This window comes from Protopterus annectens, chromosome 14.part0 (genome assembly GCF_019279795.1).
Source record: "Protopterus annectens isolate FY-2018-M chromosome 14.part0, PAN1.0, whole genome shotgun sequence".
Classification (NCBI taxonomy): Eukaryota; Metazoa; Chordata; order Ceratodontiformes; family Protopteridae; genus Protopterus; species Protopterus annectens.
This window is the reverse complement of record NC_056748.1, coordinates 68,761,519-68,786,224: the sequence shown is the minus strand read 5'-3', so window position 1 is coordinate 68,786,224 and position 24,706 is coordinate 68,761,519.

Genomic DNA, 24,706 nt, shown 5'->3' with positions numbered 1-24,706 from the left:
CAGAAATATTCCACGAAGGTGCAGCTGCTTCCACTATCAGAGTTTCCTTAGCTGCAATCTCTAATTTTCATATAGGCCTAAATGACTGTCCTATTATAGCACACAGGCTTTGCAAGGCATTTTTGAAGGGTGTACTGTTATTAAGACCTCCATACAAGAACCCTACTCCTCCTTGGGACCTTAATCTTGTTCTTACTAATCTGATCTCCACACTCTTTGAACATTCAGCAACTTCATATCTCAAGTTCTTGACATGGAAGACCTTATTTCTAACAGCTATTACATCTGCCAGAAGGGTCTCAGAGTTACAAGCTCTACCTGTTAAACCCCACAAACCTCATTTTCCACAATGATACAATGTCCTTACAGACAAATCCTAACTTTCTCCCCAAAGTCATATCAGAATCGAATTTGAATCAATCTATCGAGCTGCCAGTTTTCTTCCTTAACTTTCAAAATGAAGGAGAATACACCTTGCATTTGCTTGATGTACACTGACAATTGAAATTTTGTTTACAGAGAACCTCTGATTTCAGGAAATCTGACCAACTATTTATATCATATTCTGATACCCAGAAAGGTCCCAAGAAACCTGACTCCTGGGTGGCTCATGTCTAGCTCTGAGGATGATGTTACTCTGTCAAATTGGCTATTCCAATGCATACAGATCTGTAAACAAGCCCATACCATTCCCACTAAGAGCTCATTCTACCAGAGCAATAGCTAAGTTGGCAGCATTCCAAGCAAGAATACCATTAGATTCTATTTGTGCTGCAGCCACATGGGCTAACCCGCATACCTTTATTACTCATTGCAAAATAGATTTGGCCTGCAGGAGTAGGATGGATTTTGGTTCTATGGTTCTGAAGAATATTCTTATATAAGCCACCCAGGAGTCAGGTTGCTTGGGACATGGTCCCCATCTGTGAGAATTAGGACTAGATTGACAACATCACATAAAGAAGTTATGTACTCACCATAACATTCCATGTGTGTTGTCCATCTTGTCCCTTATTCTCACATCCCTCCCTCCAACCCCCTTCCTTTATCTGGTAGAACAAGAAGATATTCTTTGCAGAACCTTATAACTGAAAGCCTTTTTCATGAGTATGTCTACATTTCTTGTATTTTTACCTTCTTATATGGGACTTACGTATAGATATCTACTTTGTAAGAGGGCAAATAAGATCTGAGGTATTTTCCAGGTGCATCGTGGGAAGGATATGAGCCCACAAGCTTGGTTAAAGTCCTCCAGCTAGCAAACAAGCCAAGAATGATCCAATGCATCGTATCAGACCCCATCTGTGAGAATAAGGGACGGGATGGACAACATACATAGAAAGTTATGGTGAGTATATAACTTCTTTTTTTAAAGATACACAGCCATTAAATCCTGGTGGCATGTGAGCCTTCAAACAGAGTATCCAGTGATATTTACTTTATTTATTGACGTTTGTTAACTGGGTTAGTCCAACTGGGCTTGTGGCCCATTTTCAGTGGAGACGCGAGGAGAAAAGCTCCAACATTACATTTATTTATTTATTTTATTTAACATTTAACTGGGAAAGTCCGACTTGGAATGAAGCCAGTTTTCAGCGGAGGCCCGGGGAGAAACGCTCATCAAGTTCATCAAATTCAGTACAATGTACAATATCATCTCCTCAAAGAGGTTTATGCAAAACATTTAATATCAAAAATGTTTAATATCTTGGTTTTATCTTCTTTAATTCCATTGTGCTTTCACTGATTATTTAATTTTTAATTGTTTAGTTGACCAAGGGTAGTGTATAAAATCTCGTGAGTGGATGATTGTTTTAATTTTGATGAAGTCCATATTAAGGTGGAAGAATGCGCTCATTTTTTCTTTAATAAAGTATTTAATATACCTATGGGGGCAGTCCATTCTATTGGCAGTCACTATACTGTTTTTTACTTTGGTTTTGGTTTACTTTTTTAATATCTTTCCACAATTTGTCATTTATTAATATCTTGTTTTTATCAATTTATCGTGCTTGTGTTGAGATTAAATAATTTATTCGAGTTGTTCCTGCTTCCAGTGTTTTGCTTTTATTTCTACTGCTCTGCAAGAAGCATGTAAGGTATCATAGCTGCATTTTAGGGAGTGTGTGGAGACTTGTAAAGCTTCTATGGCTATCTGGCTATCTCCTGGGTTTCATTAGATAAGGCTCTATCTGCAATAGAGTCTACCTTAGTTAGCATTTTGCCTTAAAGAGATTTAAGGTACTTTTTCATATGGAATTGAAAATTAAAAGTTCTCACTAGCAGACTGGCAAAAGCATAAGCTTTCTTTTCAAATCTGACTAATAATCTACTTTCCTTTATTAGGCAAGGGAAGTCTTGTTGGTCCATTACGTACATCTTTTGTGGATTCAGTGAAGACTGCAGAGGGGTCAGTTTTTGGGTTTTAGTAGAGGTGCTTGTGAAATTCAAGCACTCAGTAAAACTTGACTGATTTCCTAAGAGCAGAGGGGTACAAAATCAGGGTGTAAAGCAACGTCTTCAAAGAAATCATCCAGTACAACATGTACCAGAGAAATAGACATTGGTCTAGGTGAAAGCTTAGCAGTTCACTGTAGTAGGTCTCGGCCTGGGAAAACTGCTTACTTTCCCAAATGAAAGCCTTCTTCATTGTATGCAGGGTATCCCAAAGGAAAGGTCTTGAGGGGGTGGAAGAGAGGGTGTCATCTGAGTTTGGGTAAGTTTGAGGTTGTAAGTGGCCACAGTAAGACAATATCTCCTCATCCTCAGAGCTAGAGAAATCTTCCTCTTCCTGAAAAGCTACCTCCCTGTTCCTTTTAGATGGGGATACCCGAGAGGTGAAAGAATAGAGGGCTTCTAGATTTTATGAAGGTCATAAACTCCTTTGTTATTTTAAGGAGGTCTTGGGCTTCAACCTTATAAGAAGTGGTCGGGAGTAGTGGCAAAAAAAAAAAAAGAAGTGGTTCACTTTGGTTTGGTTGTCCATTTTAAATGTTGGAGTGAAGAAAGTGGTCATCTGACTGTGACTTTGTCATAGCTTTAGTAGTAAGGGAAGACATGGAGTCTCCCTTGTTCCCCACAGTGCTGATGTTGGAAGCTGAGATCTTCAGAGTGACCTCAGACCAAACCAATGTGTGAGCCGTTGTAGCATTTGTAGGTAGGCCAGAAACTATGGCAACCTCCTGAGGGAGCATGCCTGAGGGTTTGGGCCTAGGAGTTGCTGGACCAAGGGGGCTGCAAAGGCACCTTACCTGGATCATGGATGGTTTCAGATAGTTTTTCATTCCACCTAGAGCCAGATCCAGCACTAGGTGACCTAAACATCTGCCTAGGGACCGTGTTGTCTGGGAGGCCTGGCTTTGCTAAAAAAAAAAAAAAAAGAAAAAAAAAAAAAAAAAAACCACCCGTAAGTAAATAAAAGTAAAACTTTGTATGAGACTTCTGTCACTCACACAGCACCAACATTAGGATCTTGCAGGAAACTTCCATCTTCCATTACACAACACAGGAATCCTCAGAAACCTAAGCATTAGGACATCCTTGATAAATTTCTGTAACACAAGTCCCATTAGAAACCATGGGAGATTTAAGTATTACACCTGCAGTAACAGATTTAAAGCAAACAGATTCATTAGTGCACAGGGAGATACAGAGCAGCAGCCAAGCCTGACCAGAGTCATTCCTTTCTAGCGAGTGTGTTTAAATGCATACCCCTCACCCCTTAGAACAAGAAATCTGAACAAAGCTAAAATAATGGGTGGGCAAAGGCCCAAAATAGGGACATATTTTAAATATTGCTCTTATAAACTTAGAAAGTTGCTAGAATAACATGATTAGTTTTATCATGTATTTCTGAAGGATACAAACTCTGAAACTCAAATGTATAACATTATTTAGCACTTTCAACCCTCTGTGACTTGCCAGAAAACCAGAAATTTTATGATTAACAGTCCAAACATATAAGGCAAAAATTTGAAATGCTGTGAAAATCTGGACAGTTGAGAGGTATGTTTAGATGATGTGTGTGTGTGTGTGTGTGTGTGTGTGTGTGTGTGTGTGTGTGTGTGTGTGTGTGTGTGTGTGTGTGTGTGTGTGTGTGTGTGTGTGTGTGTGTGTGTGTAAAACATTCCACAGTTAGGGGCAATAGTTAAGTGACTTTGTTCAGAGTCAAGCCTTGATTTTATTTGTAAGCAAGCACCTTAAACCTCCACACCAACTGCCAAGACTATAATTTTTTTTTTTTTTTTTTGTAAATTGTTGAGGATTACATTCTATTAATGTCAGTAGAGTTGTACAGTTGTGTTGTTCAGTGTCAGTGCTGCAAAAGGTAACATACTTACTTTTGGTGCAGAAGGCTGTGGGTTCACTTCCCACATTTGGAAGATTAATGATGATACATACCAATTTATTAGTGTAATATAAGCAATTTATTCTTCAAGGGCAGCAGACAAATTTGTAGACACAGCACTGAAATGCAAAGTTTTTTGCCAGCAGCAACATCTTCTTTAGTTACAGTTCTCTATAATGTCGAATTATTCAGATGACTTTTACTTCTGCAGAAATTGTGCATATTGACTGATACTGGTGGACTATAATTACAGTGGTTTGAGTGGCCTTTTATGGGCGAAATGTTGTGAAACGGGTATTTTTGTCATTATTGGTTCACATGTTTTGGTTTCACTGCTTACTGGAATAATGCTCCAAACTACAAATTTAAAATATGTACTGTAGCAAGTGGTGTTGTTTTAAACAAGGAATATAATTTAATACAATCAGGAAGATGAATCAAAGAACACACGCATTTATGCACAGTCCTAAAAGTGTGTGCAGGGGCCCATAGTTTGAAAACAGTGCAAAGATATACTTAATCTGCCACCGGCCAGATGTATTTTCTATAAATGTGGGTTTCAATGCAGTTTCAATGAATGTGAGCTTCAAGGGCAGAGAAGTTTACAGTTGCTCATGCTAAGTCTGTTTTCATTCTGAGACTCTATTTTTTTGTTTAGCAAATGGCTATCAGTGTTTTTGCTATAAATTTTGAAGTAAAGGTTTTAAACTTGGTAACTGGGGAGAGATAGCCAACTAATGGGACACTACAAAGGCTGGGAGGGGGGGCTGATCCATTACCCTGCCTAGGGCCCCATTTGACCATGATCCAGCAGAAATAAACAAGAAGTTATGTACTCACCATAACATTCGATGTATGTAGTCCATCTCGCCTTACATTCTTACCCGTGGGTTCGGAGCCGGACCTCGGCTCCAACTCGGCCATACTCTAGCTCGAAGTCTTCAACTGGCTCGTGGCTAAGAGGTATCCCATCACGCAACAGGTCTATTCCCCAGATCTTGTTTGCTGCAAGCTCACACACACACACACACACACACACACACACACACACACACACACACACACACACACACACACACTGAGAAGAAGAACAACCCCAACAGAAAGGACTACTGACACCTAGAGATTATACCTCTTCAGGTCCTCCAGGAGGGGGTAGGAGGGAGGGTTAGTAAGAATGTAAGGCGAGATGGTCTACATACATCGAACGTTATGGTGAGTACATAACTTCTTGAAGTTATGTAGTCCAATCTCGCCTTCATTCTTACCCGTGGGACAGCATCCCTAGCACCTTGATCTTGGATGGCTTAGTGAAAAATACACTTGAGCACTGTGGAATCAAAGGAAGATCTGCCTCTAGAGACCAGATCTGATTTGTAGTGACTAATAAAGGTATGAGGTGAAGCCCATGTTGCAGCAGCACAAATATCATCCATAGACATCCTAGCATAAAATGCAGTTGAGGTTGCCACAAATCGTGTAGAATGAGCCTTCACTTTAAAGGGTAATTCTTTGCCACTGGAAGCATAAATAAATGAGATGCAATTGGAGATCCAGCGAGACAAGGTTACCTTAGAAACAGGAACCCCAAGTCTAGTGTCTGAAAATGAGAAAAACATTTGATCTGATTTCCTGAAATCTTTTGTCTTATGTAAATAGAAACACAATTGTCTATGAACATCTAGCTGATGAAACTTAAATTCTGCCTTGTTGGAGAATACAGGAAAAAACACAGGCAACTTAATGGATTGGTTGATATTGACAACAGAGGCAACCTTTGGAACAAAAGAAGGATTGGTTCTTAAGGAGACCCTATCTTTGGGAAACACCAAATAAGGTGGCCTAATCGATAATGCTTGGAGTTCAGAGACCCGCCTAGCTGAAGTTATGGCTACGAAGAATACTGTCTTCCATGACAAGAATTTAATGTTACACATATCTGCGGGCTCAAAGGGAGTTGAGGTAAGCTTCTGTAATACAAAATTGAGGTCCCATGGTATCACTGGATCAAAGACTGAAGGTAGGAGTAACAATGTCCTTTTCAGAAAAGCCCTACAAAGCCTATGAGCCATAAAGTTGGGCTCATTAGCAACGTGAAAGGTAGAAATCGCTGCTAGTTGCACTTTAATGGTTGCTGCAGCTGACCCCTGACTGAACAGTTGAGAAAGAAATTCTAATATTGCCGAAATAGGCGCTGTATAAGGATCAGTATGTCTCTCACAGACCCAAATAGAAAATCTCTTCCCCTTACTGGAATAAATCTTCCTGGTAGAAGGCTTGTGGGAAGATGATAGAATATGGACCACTTCCGGGGATAAATCATGAAGCCTGACTAAGGACGGAACTGGAGCAGCCAAGCTGTCAACTTGAGGGTCTGGATGGAGGGATGGAACTGTCCTGACATATGAGTCAGCAAATCTGGAGCTGGATCCAGAATCCAGGGCTTGTCCATTAGATAGAGTTGAAGGAAGGGAAACCACATCTGATGAGGCCAGTGTGGGGCAATGAGGATCATTTTGCTTCCCAAAGACTGTGCTTTCTGAATGACCTTTGATATCAGAGGTAACAGTGGAAAGGCGTAGAGAAGACCGTGAACCAGAGCAACCCTGGGTGTCTCCCCCTCCGGGGGGATAAGGGTGAAGTAGCTGCTTCATTTGGCATTGAGGAGGCTGGCAAATAGATCACAGCAAGGCTGACCCCATCTGTAGAATATCTTCTTTGCAACATAATTGTTCAGGGACCACTCGTGAGGCATTAGGATAGCTCTGCTCAGCCTGTTGGCAATCACGTCGGACTTCCCCGGTATATGCATTGCAACTAGAAAGTGTTGGGAAGATACCGCCCACTGCCAAACTCAAAGTGTCTCTCTGCATAGGGGATATGATTTGGTTCCTCCCTATTTGTTCAGATACCATACCACTGGCATGTTGTCTGAGTGGATTGCAATTGTCCCTAGAGGGAGAAAGCTCTGAAGTGCTTGCAACGCTAATAGCACTGCTTTCATCTCCAAGACATTGATATGCAAATGGGTCTCATGATCCTGCCACGTGCCTTGGACAGTCCTGCAGAGATAATGCCCTCCACCCGATCTGGGAGGCATCCGTGTCACCGTGGCAATTGGAAAAGATGGGACAAAAGGCTTGCCCACGTTGAGATTGCTGGCCTGAAGCCACCAGCGTAGATCCTGCTTGCAAGTGTCCGTAATCAGAATAGAATGGGAGAGTGGAAGATGATGTAGTGACCATTAGGTGAAAAGCAGCCACTGAAAAACCCTCATGTGTAGTCTGGCAAGGGGAACTAGCATGATCGTGGCAGCCATGGTCCCTAATAACTTGAGGACCACTTTTGCCTTGACCTTCCTCAATGGTAGTAAGGGGTAGACCTGCTGTTGTAGAGCCTGAATTCTCTCTTCTCGTAAGAAGGCCCTCATGAGCACCGTATTTAGTTCGGCGCTGATAAAACTGATGTGCTGCGAGGGCAGCAAGGCAGATTTTTCCCAATTTAGAGTAATTCCTAACCTTTGGCACAGTGTAATGGTGACGTCCCTGGTCTGTAACAGTAGATGACTGGGGGTGGCAGAAAGGAGCCAGTCGTCCAGGTAAGGAAACACTTGGAATCCCTGACGTCTCAAGTGAGCCGTTACCACTGCCATGCATTTGGTGAACACCCTGGGGGCTGTGGTAAGACCAAAGGGCAGAGCGTGAAACTGAAAATAACTGGCTCCCAGCTGGAAGAGTAGATGACTTCTCGATGCCCTGTCCATCTTGATATGGTAGTAAGCATCTTTGCGGTCGATGAAGCACATCCACACATCTTTCCCTAACAGAGGGAGTATTGACTCTAAGGTGACCATGTGGAACTTGGACTTTTGTACATGAAGGTTCAATCGGCTGAGATCCAAGATGGGTCTCAGGTTCCCTGTTTTTTTGGCACCAAAAAGAATCTGGAGTAAGTCCCTAATCCTCCTTGGTCTGTGGGGACAGGCTGGATGGCTCCCTTTGAAAGCAACTTTTTTATTTCTAAAGTTGCAGAATCCCTGTGACTGGGTGGAACGTCTGGGATTCTCTTGGTTGGCAGGGGAGGAGAAGAGAAGGGAATATGATAACCTCTGAAAATTATCTTTAATACCCACTCATCTTGGGTGATGTCTTGCCAGACTGCTGGGAATAAAGAAATGCGACCTCCGACTGGCTCCAGAGATGCACAGTCAGGCCTCCCTTCAGGAGCGCTGGTAGGGAGAACCACGAAAGGAATCACGGTCCCCCTGGTTACGCAGACCTTCTCTGCCTCTAGGGTGGAGTCTACCTGAATTTCCACCCCCTCCCCTGCCTCCGGAGGGGGAATCACTTTGTGCGCCCAGAAAAAAACCTCTGTGACTTTCTGAACCACATTTTCCCCTCTTCTGGCCCTTGGGGTAAAGTCTAGAAGGCATGGAAAAATGGACTCCCATGGCAGACAGGGTTTTCCTTCCTGCTCGCACCTAGTGAGAGTGTCCTTCACCTTGGTTCTGAACAACGATGAACCATCAAAGGGGGCACTGGTGAACGTAGACTTGAAGGCCTCTGTGAAATTGCACAGGCGCATCCAGGAGTGTCTCCTAAGAGAGACTCCAGAACCTGCTGCCCTACTCGCTCCATCGGCTGCATATGAGATCAGCCTCATGGAGGAGTTGGTAAGGGAATTTAGCGTAGACATCTGTGCATTGACCTTCTGTGCCACAGCATCAGAAATGTTACCCTGTAAAGAATCTCCTAGCTCTTTTAGGAGATCTCTCTGCAGCCTTGTAAAATGTGTCAAGTAGTTCAGCGACCGCAGTGTAAAGGCCACTGAGGTAAACATATGCTTCCCACACCTGTCCATAGCCCGGGACTCCTTGTTAGGTGGATGGATGGTAGACGAAGTTTTAGCATGTTCCTTCTTGGTGGCTGCTGCCACCACCATGGCATCTACTGGAATGCCTTTTGTTAGATATTCCTTGTCAGTGGGGGTGGACAAAAACTTATTGGGTCTCCTAGGGACCGGTTCCACAGTGTCAGGAGTTTCCCACAACGTTCGACAGACAAGAAATAGTAGCTTATCAAAAGTGGGAGAAACCCAAGAGGCAGAGGGTTGAGACCCGAAAGCCTTCAGGCACACTGACTCCTCATCAGAAGGGGATTTGGAGGGCCAGCCACCTCTCTGCTTCAAGATCTCCAGGATATCAAAAAAAGATATATCTTCAGAAGATGACTTGGGGGACCCCTCTGACTCGAGGTCGGTGTCCGACGTGAGAGACTCATCTGGGTAGTCGAGGTGTTTCCTCTTACACAATCTCTTTCTGGTGGGCTCCTCAGTCAAAAACTCTGGGGAGACGTCAGAAAGTTGGGGACCACTCATGGAGGTATCCTGAGGCTTAGGGTCTCCGCTGCCCATGGATAGAGGGTGATCTGAAACTGGTGCTGGAGGGGCCAGAGTATCGGTGCCGTAGGATGCAGCTGGGGATCTGGCCAGCATGCTCCTCATAATCTCGAAGGCTGATCCCCCCAGCTCCGAAGGCCGACTAACTGTAGAGAATACAGTAGTAACCCTTGACGCCGAGAAGCTGAGGTCCGAAGCAGTTGTCAGGTCCAAGCTCACTCTAGACGAAGCACTGAGAGGAAGGCTCGGAACCGATGAAGATCAATCCAAGCCCTCCCCCTCGGGTCCGACCGGGGAACGTTGACCCTGTGGACGGAGCCGATGGGGTCGGAGCAGAAAAAGGAACCAAGAGGCCAGGCGAGGCTACTGGAACCAACCTAACAGCACCCGACAGAACCAACAACTCTGGCTCCGAAGGCTGAGAAAGGCTCGGAGGAGGAACAACAAAGGATGAAGAGGCCATAGGCTCCAGAGCCGACTGGGTCAGAGCCAAAATCATTTTGGCCAATGATTGAAGCAGTTTCTTCACTACTCTATCAACGTCCTCATTGGAAAGGGTCCTTGAGGACTACAGAAAGGGACTTGCTTGAAGGAGAAACCAGTCGAATAAAGTACAGTTGTGTACCTACCATAAATGTAGATGTTCGAGTGTATTCACTGTTGCAGTTATTACACTTGGGTTATCCGCCGGCAGGCTACCCGCAGTCGGCCCGAGTTTCAAAGTCTTGGTCCGGCGTCGGTTGCTGTCGCCTCTTCCCAGACGTCAGTGCGCCAGGGGTATAAAAGATGCAACTGACGCCATTTTCTTCAGGTTTTCTTGCCCCAGATGTCAGGTGCCCCCAGATAGGAAGGCTGGAAAAATAAAATTATGCCAAAAAGCATGCCTGTACTAATATAAACATTTCCTTCATCTACAAGCAAATACACCACATAGGTTGTATAGAGTTGAGAAGTACAGAGAAGTCCCAGCAATGAAAAGGGGGAAGATGAGTGGGTAACCTGAACTGCAACAGTGAATACACTCGAACATCTACATTTATGGTAGGTACACAACTGTACTATGTTCATCGTGTTTCACTGTTGCAGTCATTACACTTGGGTTGAATCCCAAAGCTGAGGTTGGGTGGCTGGGTCTAGATTGGATTTGGAGAGGCTACCAGGCCCTGCAGCACTGCAGTGGCAAAGCCTGCTCTGGATTTAGAGTAGAGAGGCAAGTGGTAGTACTTGGTGAAAGTGTGCACTGAGCTCCAGGTTGCAGCTTCTAAAATGTCTTTGGTTGGTACTCCTCTGAGAAAGGCTGCTGAAGTGGCTGCTGCTCTGGTAGAATGTGGCCTAATGACCTTAGGCACTGATTTGCCATGTTGTGCATAACAGAAGCGGATGCAGTGTCCTATCCATTTTTAATGTCTGCTGTGTGATAGGTTTTCCTTGTGATTCTGCAGCATAGGCTACAAACAGTTGCTCAGTTTTTCTGAAAGCTTTTGTTTTGTCCAAGTAGAATCGTAGTTGTCTGTGTATATCCAAAGCGTGCAGAAGTCTTTCCCCTTTATTCTGGGGATTTGGGTAGAAAGTTGGTAAATGAATGGTTTGGTTCAGGGCCACATTGGAAACTACTTTCGGCATGAATGTTGGGTTTGTCCTGAGAGAAACCCTGTCCTGGTGAAAAATGATGAAAGGTTCCACAGCCATTAATGCCTGTAACTCTGATACTCTTCTTGCTGAAGTTATTGCTAGGAGCAGAGCAGATTTCCATGATACAACTTTTATATCAGCTGTGATGGCTGGTTCAAAAGGAGGCAGTATGAGTTTTTCTAAAACAAAATTGAGATCCCAAGTTGGTACTGGTGCTCTCCTTGGGGGTGTTATGTTTTTTGCCCCTCTGAGGTACTGTCTTAGTAGAGGATGTGAAAAAATAGGAGGTTCCGTATTGTAATGAGCTGAAATGGCAGAGGCATGGATTTTAATTGATGAGAAAGATAGGCCATTGTCCAGCATCTCAGTTAGGCATTGTAAAATCTGAGGTATATTTGGAACAAGTGGGTCGAGCCCTTGTGCCTGGTTCCAAGCACAGAATCTCTTCCATTTTTCTGCATAAGATTTCCTAGTGCTGGGCCTCCTGGCTTCTAAAATGACATCCATAACAGCTTTAGAGAGAGGTGCAGTCTGAGTGGCTACATTACCTGCCATGCTGCCAGATTTAAGGTTCTGAGTTGACCGTGCAGAATTTGATTGTTTTGTTGAGTCAGTAGATGAGGAATTTGAGGTAAAGGCCAAGCTGGGCCCTGAGACAAGCTCTTTAGGATTGGGTACCAGTGCTGGCGTGGCCAGTCTGGGGCAATCAGGATAATTTTTGGCCTCTCTTGTCTGACTTTTAGGAGCACCTTGGTAAGAAGAGGCATTGGAGGAAAGGCATAGACTGTCAGAGCTTTCCAGCTGAATGATAGAGCATCCACTTTCAATGCTTGAGAGTGATAAGTTCTAGTGCAGAATTTCTGTAGTTGGCAATTGTGAGGGGAGGCAAAAAGATCTATGTCTTGGCGTCCCCATTTTCTTGTTATCATGCTGAACACCTGCGGACTTAGTTTCCATTCGTGAGGATCCATGAGATTTCTGCTTAGTTCGTCTGCCAGTGTATTTTTTGTTCCTGGCAGGAATTGTGCCTGCAGATGTACCTGATAGGTTAGTGCTGTGTTCCACAAGGTCATGGCTTGCCTGCATAGGGGGTAGGAATGTGTGCCCCCTTGCTTGTTTATGTACCACATAACTGTGGTATTGTCCATCTTTATTAGTAGTTGTCCTGGATGTAGTAGGTCCTTGAAAGCTGTCAGGGCATTCTGTACAGCTAGCATCTCTTTCTGATTGATGTGAAGATGCATCTGTTCCTTGGGCCACGTGCCCTAAATACATTTTCCTGCCATATGTGTCCCCCAGGCATAATCCGATGCATCCATTGTTATTGTCTGCCTGGCTGTGGGTAAGGTGAAAGGCTGTCCCTTGTTGTGGTGACAGGCCTGGGACCACCATCGAAACTCCTGTTGTAGGCAGGGAATTAAAGTTATGATTGTCTCCAGGCTGTGGCAATGTTGAGTCCAAACACTTTTTAGATACCATTGTAGTTTCCTCATATGCAGTCTTGCATATGGAATTAGTAGAAGGCAGGACTCCATTAAGCCCAGGGCCTGCAGAATTTTTCTTACAGGGATCTGTGTCTTTGTTGCCATCAGTTGAAAGTATTGAGTCAGTTGCCTTTGTTTGTGTGGCATGAGATAAGCCATCTAGGCAGTTGTATTTAAGCTTGCACCCAGGAATATTATCTCTTGAGATTTTTGTTTACTGTGTACCCTAGGCAAATTAGTAATCTTTTTACAAATGCCAGATGCTTTAGTAGAATGTCCTTGCTCTCTGCTTGAATAAGGCAGTTGTCCAAGTAGGGATATATTTGTATTCCTTTTTGTCTGCAAAAAGCAATTACTGGTGCCAGGCATTTTGTGAAGACCCTGGGCGCAGTAGATAAGCCAAAGGGCAGTGCAGAGAATTGGTAATGCATTGAACCTGCTATGAATCTGAGGTATCTTCTGCAAGTTTGTCTGATTGGGACATGCGGGTATGCCTCCTTGAGGTCCAAAGTAACTAGCCAAGCCTTCTTGCCCAGCATGGGTAGAAGCTGCTGTAGTGTTAACATTTTGAATTTTGGATTTTGGAACATCCAGGAAAGTATTTAGGATTGACAGGTCCAGTATTGGTCTCCAGGCTTTGTCCTTTCTGGGTACTAAGAAAAGTCTTGAGTAAAATCCTTGCCCCTGTTCTTGCTGTGGTACTCGTTGAATAGCTCCCATGTCCATGAGAGCAGCAATTTGTTTTTGCGCCTCTGCCCATTGGTTTTGTGGCATGTCCGGCATACCTCTTGATTTTGGAAGTGTGTGAAAGTGGAACATGTAACCCTGAGAAACAATATTCAGTACCCATTTGTCCTGGGTGATTATGTGCCAATTTTTTTAGAAAAGTGCTAGCTTTACCCCTAGGGGTGCTGCCAAAAGGTAACTGCTTGGCATCTGTAGAGGGAAGTCATTGGGACTGTTTGCTATAAGGTTGTGATTTGTATTCCCCTCCTTTGGGTGCTGAAGCACCCCATTGTTTAGATCTGTAGGAGCCTTGGGGCTGAGATCTGCCTCTTGGGCGTCTGTATCTGCCTCTTTGTGGCCTGTCTGACACCGGAAAGGACCAATTTTTTTGTAGGCCAGTTTCTGCTAAACCTAGGTGGTTAAACCTGTAAGAAATCCTTTACTGTCTGCATTGATTTTGCTTTATCCTCCATTTTCTTTAACACCTCTTCTGCCTTAACACCAAACAAAGTATCATGCTGTAGTGGAGCATCCAATAATTTTACTTTAACATGGTCAGGTAAACTTTGTTCTTTCAACCAAGCATGCCTTCAAATAACAGAGCCTGTAACTGCAGCTCTACAAGAAGCCTCTAATGAATTAAAACCACATTGTAAAGTATGCTTTCCCACTTGTTCAGCTGCATGCAATAAATCCTGCATTTCCTTACTGTCAGGACTTTCTGAGTGAAACCATTTTCTGCTTTAACAATGACATGAGATACTGTTGATACTTAAGCATGTGAAACTGGCAATTTAAAGCCCTTACAGCTAAAGTAGCAGAAGTGTAAACTTTTTTCCCCCATCTGTCCAGAGCTCTGGAATCCCTGTCCGAGGGGACAGGATTTTTAGCAGTGGAAGCCTTAACCCCTTTAGGACCCTGATAAATTGTTTCTGGATCTGCAGCAGGGGTTTTGTAAAGAAATTTATGAGAGTCAGGGACCCTGTAGTACCTGTCTGGCTTGACTGGTGCAGGGGGTAAAGAATCAGGAGTCAGACTGGATTCAGAGAAAACATCATCAGCAATATCAAGCACAGGGGGAATAGCCAGGGGCCTGTGCTGGGGCAATAAAAGAAAGTCTCTGAGCCTTTTCTTGGATTCTGAATAATCCTGGCTCTCCCAATGGAAATGCACCCTCATGGTGTGCAGGGTTTCCCCAAAAGAATAATCCTCAGGCGGAGAGGCTGAAGGTATAGACTCTTCTGCATCAGAGTCCTCAAAGGGAGGGAGAGAGTATCCCTGATCAGAAGAGGAATCAGAGGAAATAGAAACCTGGTCAGAGGAATCATAGTTAGTGTCTTGCCTAGGCCTTTTGTCAGGAGGGGGATGGGAACCCCTGATTAAAGTAATTAGGTCTTCGGCCATTTTAAGCATCTGTTTCTTTGGCATGGATGACTGTTCTGGAGAATGCTGTACTTGTTTCCTTGTCTTTAATGGTGTTTTTCACTTTGCCTTGGCTGCCATAGTGGGCTTAATTGTAAGCCGTGAAGGTCTGAAAACACCCTCAGAAGCCGATGCCTGCTCAGCGGCTCCATACCCATCTGAGGGAATACTTTCCGTAGGCCCAATACCTTGAGTTTCCACAGGCCTCGGTGGCTCCACATGGCTGTTGGATACTGCCTGTGGTTCTGAGGTAGCGGGTGTCAGGGGCTGCGAAAGCGCTTCACTGAGAACCGGCGACTGGCCTAGAAGAGGCTTCGTCGTCGGTTTTGGACCTCGGATGCCTGTCCTTTTCTTTGTCTTTGCATTTTTTATAAATTCCGGTCGTCGGTTGTTCCGACGGCATTATGTAATTAAACCTTCGGCCAAAATAATGTAAAGCAAAATCAAACCAACGTTTTATAGTGCTTTTGTTGAATCTAGCACAAAACCGACAACTAGTAATGTTGTGGTCAGGGCCTAGGCAAGGAATACAGTAAGAGTGAAAGTCCTTATGAGGTATTTGCTTCCCACAAGAAATACAATTATTAACTTTTACTGACATTGGTCTGGAGCAAGAAAAAGTTTCCCCAATGGGGTGCTTAGCTTTATTGAAGACTTCGGTTCTGAAACTCAATTTCGAAAATCTCAGGAGTCAGCCGACTGGCACTTGCGAATTGCTTTTGCTTCGGGCACCGCGCGGCAAGAAAGACTGAAGAAAATGGCGTCAGTTGCATCTTTTATACCCCTGGCACACTGACGTCAGGGAAGAGGCGACAGCAAACGACGCCGGACCAAGACTTTGGAACTCGGGCCGACTGGGGGTAGCCTGTCGGCGGATAACCCAAGTGTAATGACTGCAACAGTGAAACACGATGAACATCTGGAGACCAGCTCCGAACCAAAATATCCTTGACCGGCACCGAAAGGCTGGGAGCCGATACAGACTTGGTCAAGACACTATCTTCTGTCGGCACCAGTGGCAATGGAACCGAAGAAGGAGAAGCTGTTCTAGCAACTTTCTTTGGCGGCTCCAAAAAAACAGACAGAGCCAGAGAGCGCTCCTTAGAAGTCTTTTTGTCCTTTTTAGCTGGAGAGCATAATGCACTGGAAGACTTAGCCAAGTCTTCCTCGAAGGAGTGTTTAAGCAGTCCTTCCAAAATTAGCTTGTTCTTTCTCTCCTGTAGTACACGGGGACTGAAGGAATGACAAAACAAGCAGGACTCTTGCAGGTGAATAGCCCTCAAGCAGTACATGCACAGAGTGCCCATCAGTCAAAGACATTTTATTGTTGCATTCAACACACTTTTTAAAGCCCGAAGGCCTGTGTTCCTTAGAATCCTTGGACATGCTGAAAAGGAGAACACACACAGGTACAAAGCAATACATACACACACTAGACCCAACTAAACCCCGCACAAGAAATAGAGCCTCTAACTAAAAATGGCCTAGTAACTGGCGGGAAAAGACTACAGGGAGGACTAGGTCCTCTAACTTAAATGGGCCTAGCCCGGGAAAACAAAGGAAGGATAGCAGTACTAGCCAGACACGACAACACTAAATGCTAACAGAATGGAGCACCAAACCAAAGACCACACGGAAACAATAGGGAGGACTAGGTCCTCTAACTAAAACGGGCCTAGTCCGTGGGGAGAAAGGAAATGAACGGGATACCAAATCGGCCAATGACAAGGTCAAAAAACAGCAAGAGAACAAAACAAAGGCAGTAAAATACCACTACCACATATACAGAGCAATGAAAATAGCTTTTTTGAGCAACAAGTCAAAAGTTTATAAAAAGTTAATAAACAGTATACTTAGCCACAGCCAAAAGCGAGACCACGTCTGAGCGTAACGAGCAACAAACGAGATCTGGGGAATAGACCTGTTGCATGATGGGAAACCTCTTAGCCTCGAGCCAATTGAAGACTTCAAACTAGAGTATGGCTGAGTCAGAGCCGAGGTTCGGCTCCGAACGCATGGGTAAGAATGAAGGCGAGATTGGACTACATAACATCATGGCATTCAGATATCAGTAAATAAAATTTGCAGATTTGTCCTGCTAGCAGACAACGAGGTTTACCACTGCCATATACATAAATAATTTAAATGGTTGCCTATAACAGACAAAGGTACCTTTCTCTATAGTTCACAAATTTACAAATAATCAAATTAGGGTAACGTCTCCCATTAAAAACCAAACTAATCTTCAAATAGTAAAATTATTCCCATACAGAAGAGACTGAGAAAAATCTAATCCCTGCTAGATTCAAAACAACAATTAGAGAAAAGGCCTTTTCCAGGCTCAGACTAGCTGTTTAGAACCACTGGCCAACTACGATAAAAAAGCAGGATACACTCATGGCTAGTATCTGCATTACATGCTTCCCCACTTCAGTTCCACAACTTTCAAAAATGTATGTTCTTCCTCAATTGTACATCTTGTACATATGCAAATATGATACTACACAAACATGATTACTGCATACTATACCTACCGTGAAGTAAATAACATACACAACATTGTATACAGAAAGTTAAGTATCATTACTTTGAGTATCACTCATCTCTGCATTTAATTTTGATTTGAAGCTCTTTATTTAAGGTTTGATCACTTCTATTTGTATCTTATTCTAGTATTACATTTGTTTTGTTTTAAGTTTTCTGTTCTGTTGGAGTTTTAAGAGTTCTTGGCCTTCCCACTTAACCAAAAAATGCACTTTATTCATCTGCTTTAACTGCATTTGTGTTTCTTCCTACTTTATTACTTTATTTTGCTTTTGCTGCCTGTTCTTAAAAGTACTGAACTGCATTTACTCTGCTGCATATATTGCTGTTTGTTAGTAGCCTGATTAAATTTTAACTGTTATTCTAAGCCTTTAGGTTTAAGCACTTGGGCTTCAGACCAGTTATTTTACATTAAGAAAGTTTGTGGTCTGCACTCTTGTGGGAGGAGAGGGTAGATTCCACCCTTCTGAGCTGGGAATTTCTGGTTAAAAGCTTATTGTGCCTGCTTATTTGAACTGTTTCTTTCTGAAATTGGTGCATCTTGTTTGCTGTAGTATAGACTAGATTCAGATCTGCTGAATCTAGCTTTGTTTGTATAACTTGTGCACTAATCCAGGCAATATTTTTGGAGAAGGTTCCCCTGCACACTAGTGGCAGGAGTGTGCAGTTAGAACTTGTCTGATTGAAGACTGCTGGAACGGGGCTCAGTTTTTAGCTTTTTATTGGTTAATTGGTTAATTTGTTTAAATCAGTTTGCTCGTTTGCTACTGTTATATTAAAAAAATTGCACTTTATTCATTTGCTTTTACTGTATTTGTGTTTCTTCCTACTTTATTACTTTATTTTGCTTTTGCTGCTTATTCTTAAAAATACTCAATTGCATTTATTCTGCTGCATTTATTACTACTTGTTAGTAGCCTGATTAAATTGTAACTGCTATTCTAAGCCTTTTTCCTTTAAGCACTTGGACTTCAGGCCAGTTGTTTTACATTAAGATGGTTTGTGGTCTGCACTCTTGTGGCAGGACAGGTAGCTTACATCCTTCTAAGTTGGGAGTTGCTGATTGAAGGCTTAGTGTCTGTTATTCTAAAAGTGTCTTAGTTCTGGTTTAAGCACTTGGGCTTCAGGCCAGTTATTTTACATTAAGGTTTGTGGTCTGCACTCTTGTGGGAGGAGAGGGTAGATTCTGCCCTTCTGAGCTGGGAATTTCTGGTTAAAGGCTTACTGTGCCTGCTTATTTGAACTGTTTCTTTCTAAAATTGGTGTGCCTTGTTTGCTGTAGCATAGACTAGATTCAGACCTGCTGAATCTAGCTTTGTTTGTATAACTTGAGCACTACTCCAGGCCATCTTTTTTTTTGGAGAAGGTTCCCCTGCACCCTAGTGGCAGGAGTGTGCAGCTAGAACTTGTTTGATTGAAGACTGTTGGAACAGGGCTCAGTTTTGAGCTTTTTTAATTGGTTAATTGGTTAATTTGTTTAAATCTGTTTGCTCATTTGCTGCTGTTATATTTAAAAAAAAAAAAAAAAACATTCTAGCTTGTTTTCCCGCCTTTCTTGTTACTATTGTTACTAGAGTAGTCCATATACAGATTTGCTGTATTCAGGACTGTGGTGCAGTTTCTGAATTCCCCAGACCTTTCTGTGTTAGAGGGAAGTCTCTCAGCTTATCAGTGGGAGTGGTAAGCACTAGGTAGCCTATCTACCACAAGAAGAGTGGTATCTAGCTCCCTTTCAACTTTCTGCTTTAAAAGCCCCTGTTTACATTGGTTTGCATGCTGTGCAGCACCACTAAGCTAGGGTAAACTATTACCAGTGCCAGAAAGTATTACTCTTCAATTTTTCCCTTAGATCTTGCTGGTTCTCTTCTCTCTTGCATTTAACTAGCTTATTCGCCTAGCACTTCATCTGGCTTCTTATAGCAATTATTGTAGCACACATAAGTGCTAACACCACTAAACGTCCTGTAAAGAAACAGCTTATTAAGCTAAATTAAACTATTACTTATTAATAATGACCATCCCTTCTGGCATATCTAAAAGTCAGTTCCCTGTCCTTTCTCCTATTAACTTGGTGAACTTGGGCATTCTGAGACAGTGTAGCAACTGCCTCGTGTACATAGACAACCCTCTTCTCTTACCTACCAACACTCAGACTTATGAGAGATGCACTTACATATCCAAACTGGAAAACATGCACTCTGCAGCCAAGATTGGAAAGGCCGGTCAAGAGGAGAAGGTCAACACCTACACCACACCACATGGAACATAACCCTCCAGAACACCCACTATCATAGCTCTCACATAAAACCACAAACCACACATCCACCTTTGTGGAGACTCTCAATAGAAATCTACCCAAACAGCAGAGACCTCCAAATCAGAAATGCACTTGACCACCATAACACAGCACAAATCACATAGCTCAACTACACAGTGTGCCCCTCAACCTAAGCCCCTAAGGCAAAACAGCTTGCCCAATACACTAATCATAGGTGACATGATAGTTAGGCACACTGATGTCCCACTCACTAGGTTGAATAAGGAGAAGGTAACAGTCAGTTGTCGGTTGCCAGGATCTGACACACAACACACGCACTCAGGTTACTCCACAACAAGTACAAGTATGACTCTGTCATTTTCCATGTGGGTGTGAATGACCTGAGATGCACCTCCCTGGACTACATGAAAAGAAACATGGAGGATCTCTTGGATTATGTGGCCCAGGCAAGTGTGTCCCTAGCCCTGAGAAGCATCCTACCATCACCCAGAATGATACTGCAGTACAAGCAGAAAATGATTGACTTCAACAATTGGCTAAGTTTCTAGTGTCATTCTAAGAGGATCCAGTATCTGCTTGGGATGACATGACTGACAGACCTTGATGCTTTCCCAGAGATGGCCTGTGTCTGTCACTCCTAGGTTTCCGGATACTGGATAGGGCTCTTGCCACCCCTCACCATCACCAGCCTCCCTTTTTTCCCATTTTTCTACATGGGGTCGGGTTATTGTGTTAACTGTTGCCAACTCTCTCGATTCAGTGTCACACTCCTGTCTTCTTCAACATTCATGCCTGACTGTTGCAGATCTTCTTTCACAGAATTCATTCACCTCTTTGCTGGATGTCCTTGCTTACTCTTGCCTTCTTCCTGTCTGTTCCAAATCTTCCTCATCAGATTGTCTTCTGCTTTTCTACGTATTTGCCCAAACCACTGTAATCTGTTCTCTTTGACCTTTTCTGCAATTGGAGCTACTTTGGCTTCTGCTTTTATGTCCTCATTTCTTCTTCTATCCCACAGTGCGCAGCCTACCACCTTTCTCAGGCAATTCATTTCCATCACCTCTAGCTTCTTCAACTGTTCTGCCTTTACTGCCCAGGTTTTTGTACCATACAGTAGTACTGGTCGCACCACTGTCTTGCACACCTTACTTTTCAGCTTTTGTGACATTCTTCTGTCATAGACTACATCTGATACTCTGTGCCAGTTGGCTGCAGCCCCTCTGATCCTAGCATTGACCTCTTCATTCACACTACCCTTCTCCTCAACTACTCCTCCCAGATACTTGAAGCTGTTTAGCTGTTCCACTATCTTCCCTTCTATCTCTGTTCTCAGCTTCTTCTGATTTCCCCAATTTGCTGCCATTACCACCATCTTATCTGTGCTTAGTTTCATCCCATGTGGCCTTCAGATTTGCATTCCATTCTCCTATCCTTTGCTGAAGTTCTAGCTCAGAGTCTGCCTGTACTGCCACATCATCTGCATACAGCAGCTTTGTTGATCCGTCCCCTCCAACCTGTTTGCAAATGTAGTCCATCACCAGTATGAACAGCAGTAGGCTCAGAGCTGAACCATGATGTACACCCACTCCCAATGGGAACCCATTTGTGAGGCCGAACACTGTTCATACTTGAGTCATTGGGTCCTTGTACATAGCCTGCACTAATTCTTACCAGTGTTTCTGGGACTTCAAACCACCGCAGTATTGCCCACATCAGCTTTCTTGGGACCTTGTTGTATGCTTTCTTCAAGTCTAGGAATGCCCAAATTGGACCCTCTCCTCATCTCTAGCTTCTTCTCCGGTATCTGTCTCAATGCAAATATTGTGTCAATTGTGCTGCATCCTGATCTGAATCCAAACTGCTCATTTCCCATCTTTTAGGTTCATAGGTAGGTACTAGGCTATCTGCCCGAAGGCATTTATAAGCCTAGCCGGAATGTGTTGGCTTTCACCACCCCCTTAGATTATTTCCCTGTGCCTCTGTCCAACAGAGCCATTAAAGTGATCCCAGGGGTAAACTTTCTGTTTCCCATCCACTTGTCAAGGTTGCTCTTGAAGAGGGTTAGAGAGGAGCTCTGCCTAATGTAGATTGGAATCTTGTTCCAGAGCATGGGAAGTCTCTGGGACAGGAATCTATCCCTCCAGCACGTCCTATTTGTTGTTGTGGTGAGGTTTAGATCCCTAGAGCATGTGGCTCGAGGGGATATGGTTTGCTTTAGGTGGAGCATGTCCATCAATTCTGGCTTGTACATGGCCTTGTATGTCAGGCAGAGATCACCTCTGAGTAGGTGGTATGCAACCGAGTACAGCTGGAGTTTCTTCAGTCAAGCTGCATAGGGCCTCTGTTTGAGGCCAGTGATCCTTTGGTGAGGTACTTCTGTGGTCTTTCCAGCTGTTGCAGGTGTCTTGTAAGGTACGTCCTAAATGGGGCGTTTTACTCTATGATGGGTCTGATGAGTGATGCATAGAGGGGCACAATGACCTCTTTTGATATGGATGCAAACCCTTTTGTTATTAGGTGGGCCACATAGAAGGATTTTCTAACTACTTTGGCAATGTGATTATCAAAGGAGAGGTTACTATCTACTTGGGTCCCCAGATCCCTTATTACATCTTCTGTATTTAGGGAGCTACCATCTATGTGGTAGTTTGTGGGTACTTTGTTTTTTCTAAAGGGGATAACTATGCACTTTTTGGCATTTAGCTTGAGGACATGGTTTTGACACCAGGTATCTTTCTCAGTGAGACCCTTATGGAGGATGTCTGTGTCCACCGGAGAGTCAATTATAGCCCCTAGTTTGCAGTCATCTGTGAACTTGGTCAGCCATAGTCCTTCTGTGCTTGCCTGTACCTCTGAAAAGTATATGCTGAACAGGAGGGGTCCTAGGACTGAGCCCTGGGGAACGCCACTTGTAACCAGTTTAGAGTCAGACCTAGCTCCCGCAACTCTTACCATGTGGGTTCTGTCCGTGAGCCAGTTGGCAACCCATCTCATGATGTAGGGGGTTATGTTCAGGCTGGTGAGCTTGTCTATAATACCTGAATGGGAAATGGTGTTGAAGGCCTTTGCAAGGTCTAGGTAGGCTGTGTGGACCACCTTTCCCTCATCTATAGCCTTGGTGACTGTCTCAAAGAAGCCCACCAGGTTTAGGAGGCATAATCTGCCCTTACAAAGCCGAACTGGGTAGGGTCCAGTGTTTGGAGGTTCCCAATGTCTCTGTTTATGAGATCCATTATGATGCGATTCATAGGCTTACAGACCAAGCTAGTCAGGCTTATAGGGCGATAGTTCCTGGGGTCTGTTGTGGCTCCACCTTTGTGGAGCGGAATAACAGTTGCTGTGTGCCACTCTATGGGCACGTAGCCTGTGGAGAGGCTGAGTTTGAACAGTGTGTTTAGGTGAGGGGTTAGTTCATCTTTGAGCTTGTATAGGACGCAGCCTGGGACACCGTCCAGTCCCATTGATGCTGTGTTTTTGGCTTTGGAGAGGGCTATTTTAACCTGAGTGTCTGTGTTTTCAGGGGCACTACATTCTTCTGGTACGGTTATGGGCCCTTTTGGGGGTGAGAGGGGGAGAAGTTTGCACTGAACTATACCTTAGAAAATTAAATCTTAAATTAATTCATAAAAAAACAGTGAATGAAAGATCCACTTTAAATAAAGGATTGGTTAGGAACAGCACCTACAACCCCCCTTTTGCACCCAGCTATATTTACATTTGAGAACATAGTTACGAAAGAGATTTATGAGGCATACATGAAAAACAGAAAGGAAAGGCAACATCACAGTTTGAATAAGGAAGAAGAGGGTTTGCTAGAAGCCTTAAAAGCACAAAACAACATCAGAATTATGAAGCTGGACAAAGGTGGGGGAGTGGTTTTGTACAACCATGAGGAATACAATAATGTTCTAACTAACATTCTGATGGATTTGAACACCTACACTTCAGTGTCACACAATGAGATACAAATAGCCTACAGGAGTATAGACTCCCTTTTGGATGAATATTTGTTTGAAAATAGAGTTGAGAAATCGACATATCATTTTTTGAGGCAATTACATCCAATTATTCCACAATTTTTTGGTGTACCGAAAGTTCATAAATCCATTTTAGAGCCCCCATTTAGGCCTATAGTCTCAGTAAAAAATTCTAAAACCCATCCCCTAGCAGTCTATATTGACAAAGCTATTAAAAATATAGTTGTAAAGCAAGAACATTTGATTAAGGATTCTTGGGACTTTCTTGGTAAAATAAACAATGACCTGTGGTCTGAAGAATGTAAATTTTTAACCATAGATGTAAGGGATTTATTTACATGTATTCCCAGATTGGAGGGTTTTGAATTTTTTGAAGAAAGTATTCATAAGCATTTAGATGTACCCCACGACCAAAAAGTGTTGATTCTGGAACTTATGGAGGTCGTACTAGACAATAATTATATTGGCTTCCAAGGAGAGTACTTCAGACAAGTCAGTGGCATAGCTATGGGGGCAGTTTGTGCCCCCATTTACGCCAATTTGGTGATGTTAGAACGGGAAGAAAGACATATATTAAAAAGTAGATATAGGAAGCAAATTAAGTGATATTTGAGATTTTTGGACAACATTTTTGTGATTTGGGAAGGGTCAAAAGAAAATATGGAGGAATTCATTTATTATTTAAACCATACCACTGATTTCCTTTCATTCACACACAATGTCGAAGATCAGAGTATTAACTATCTGGACATCACTATCAGTAAAGTACCACAGGGTTTTAAGTCCAGGATCTTTCGTAAGAATACATGGTGCAATGCTTATTTACACCATGACAGTTTTCACCCATTCCATCAAAAAAGAAGCCTCATTAAGGGACAGGCTGTTAGGATAGCGAGGA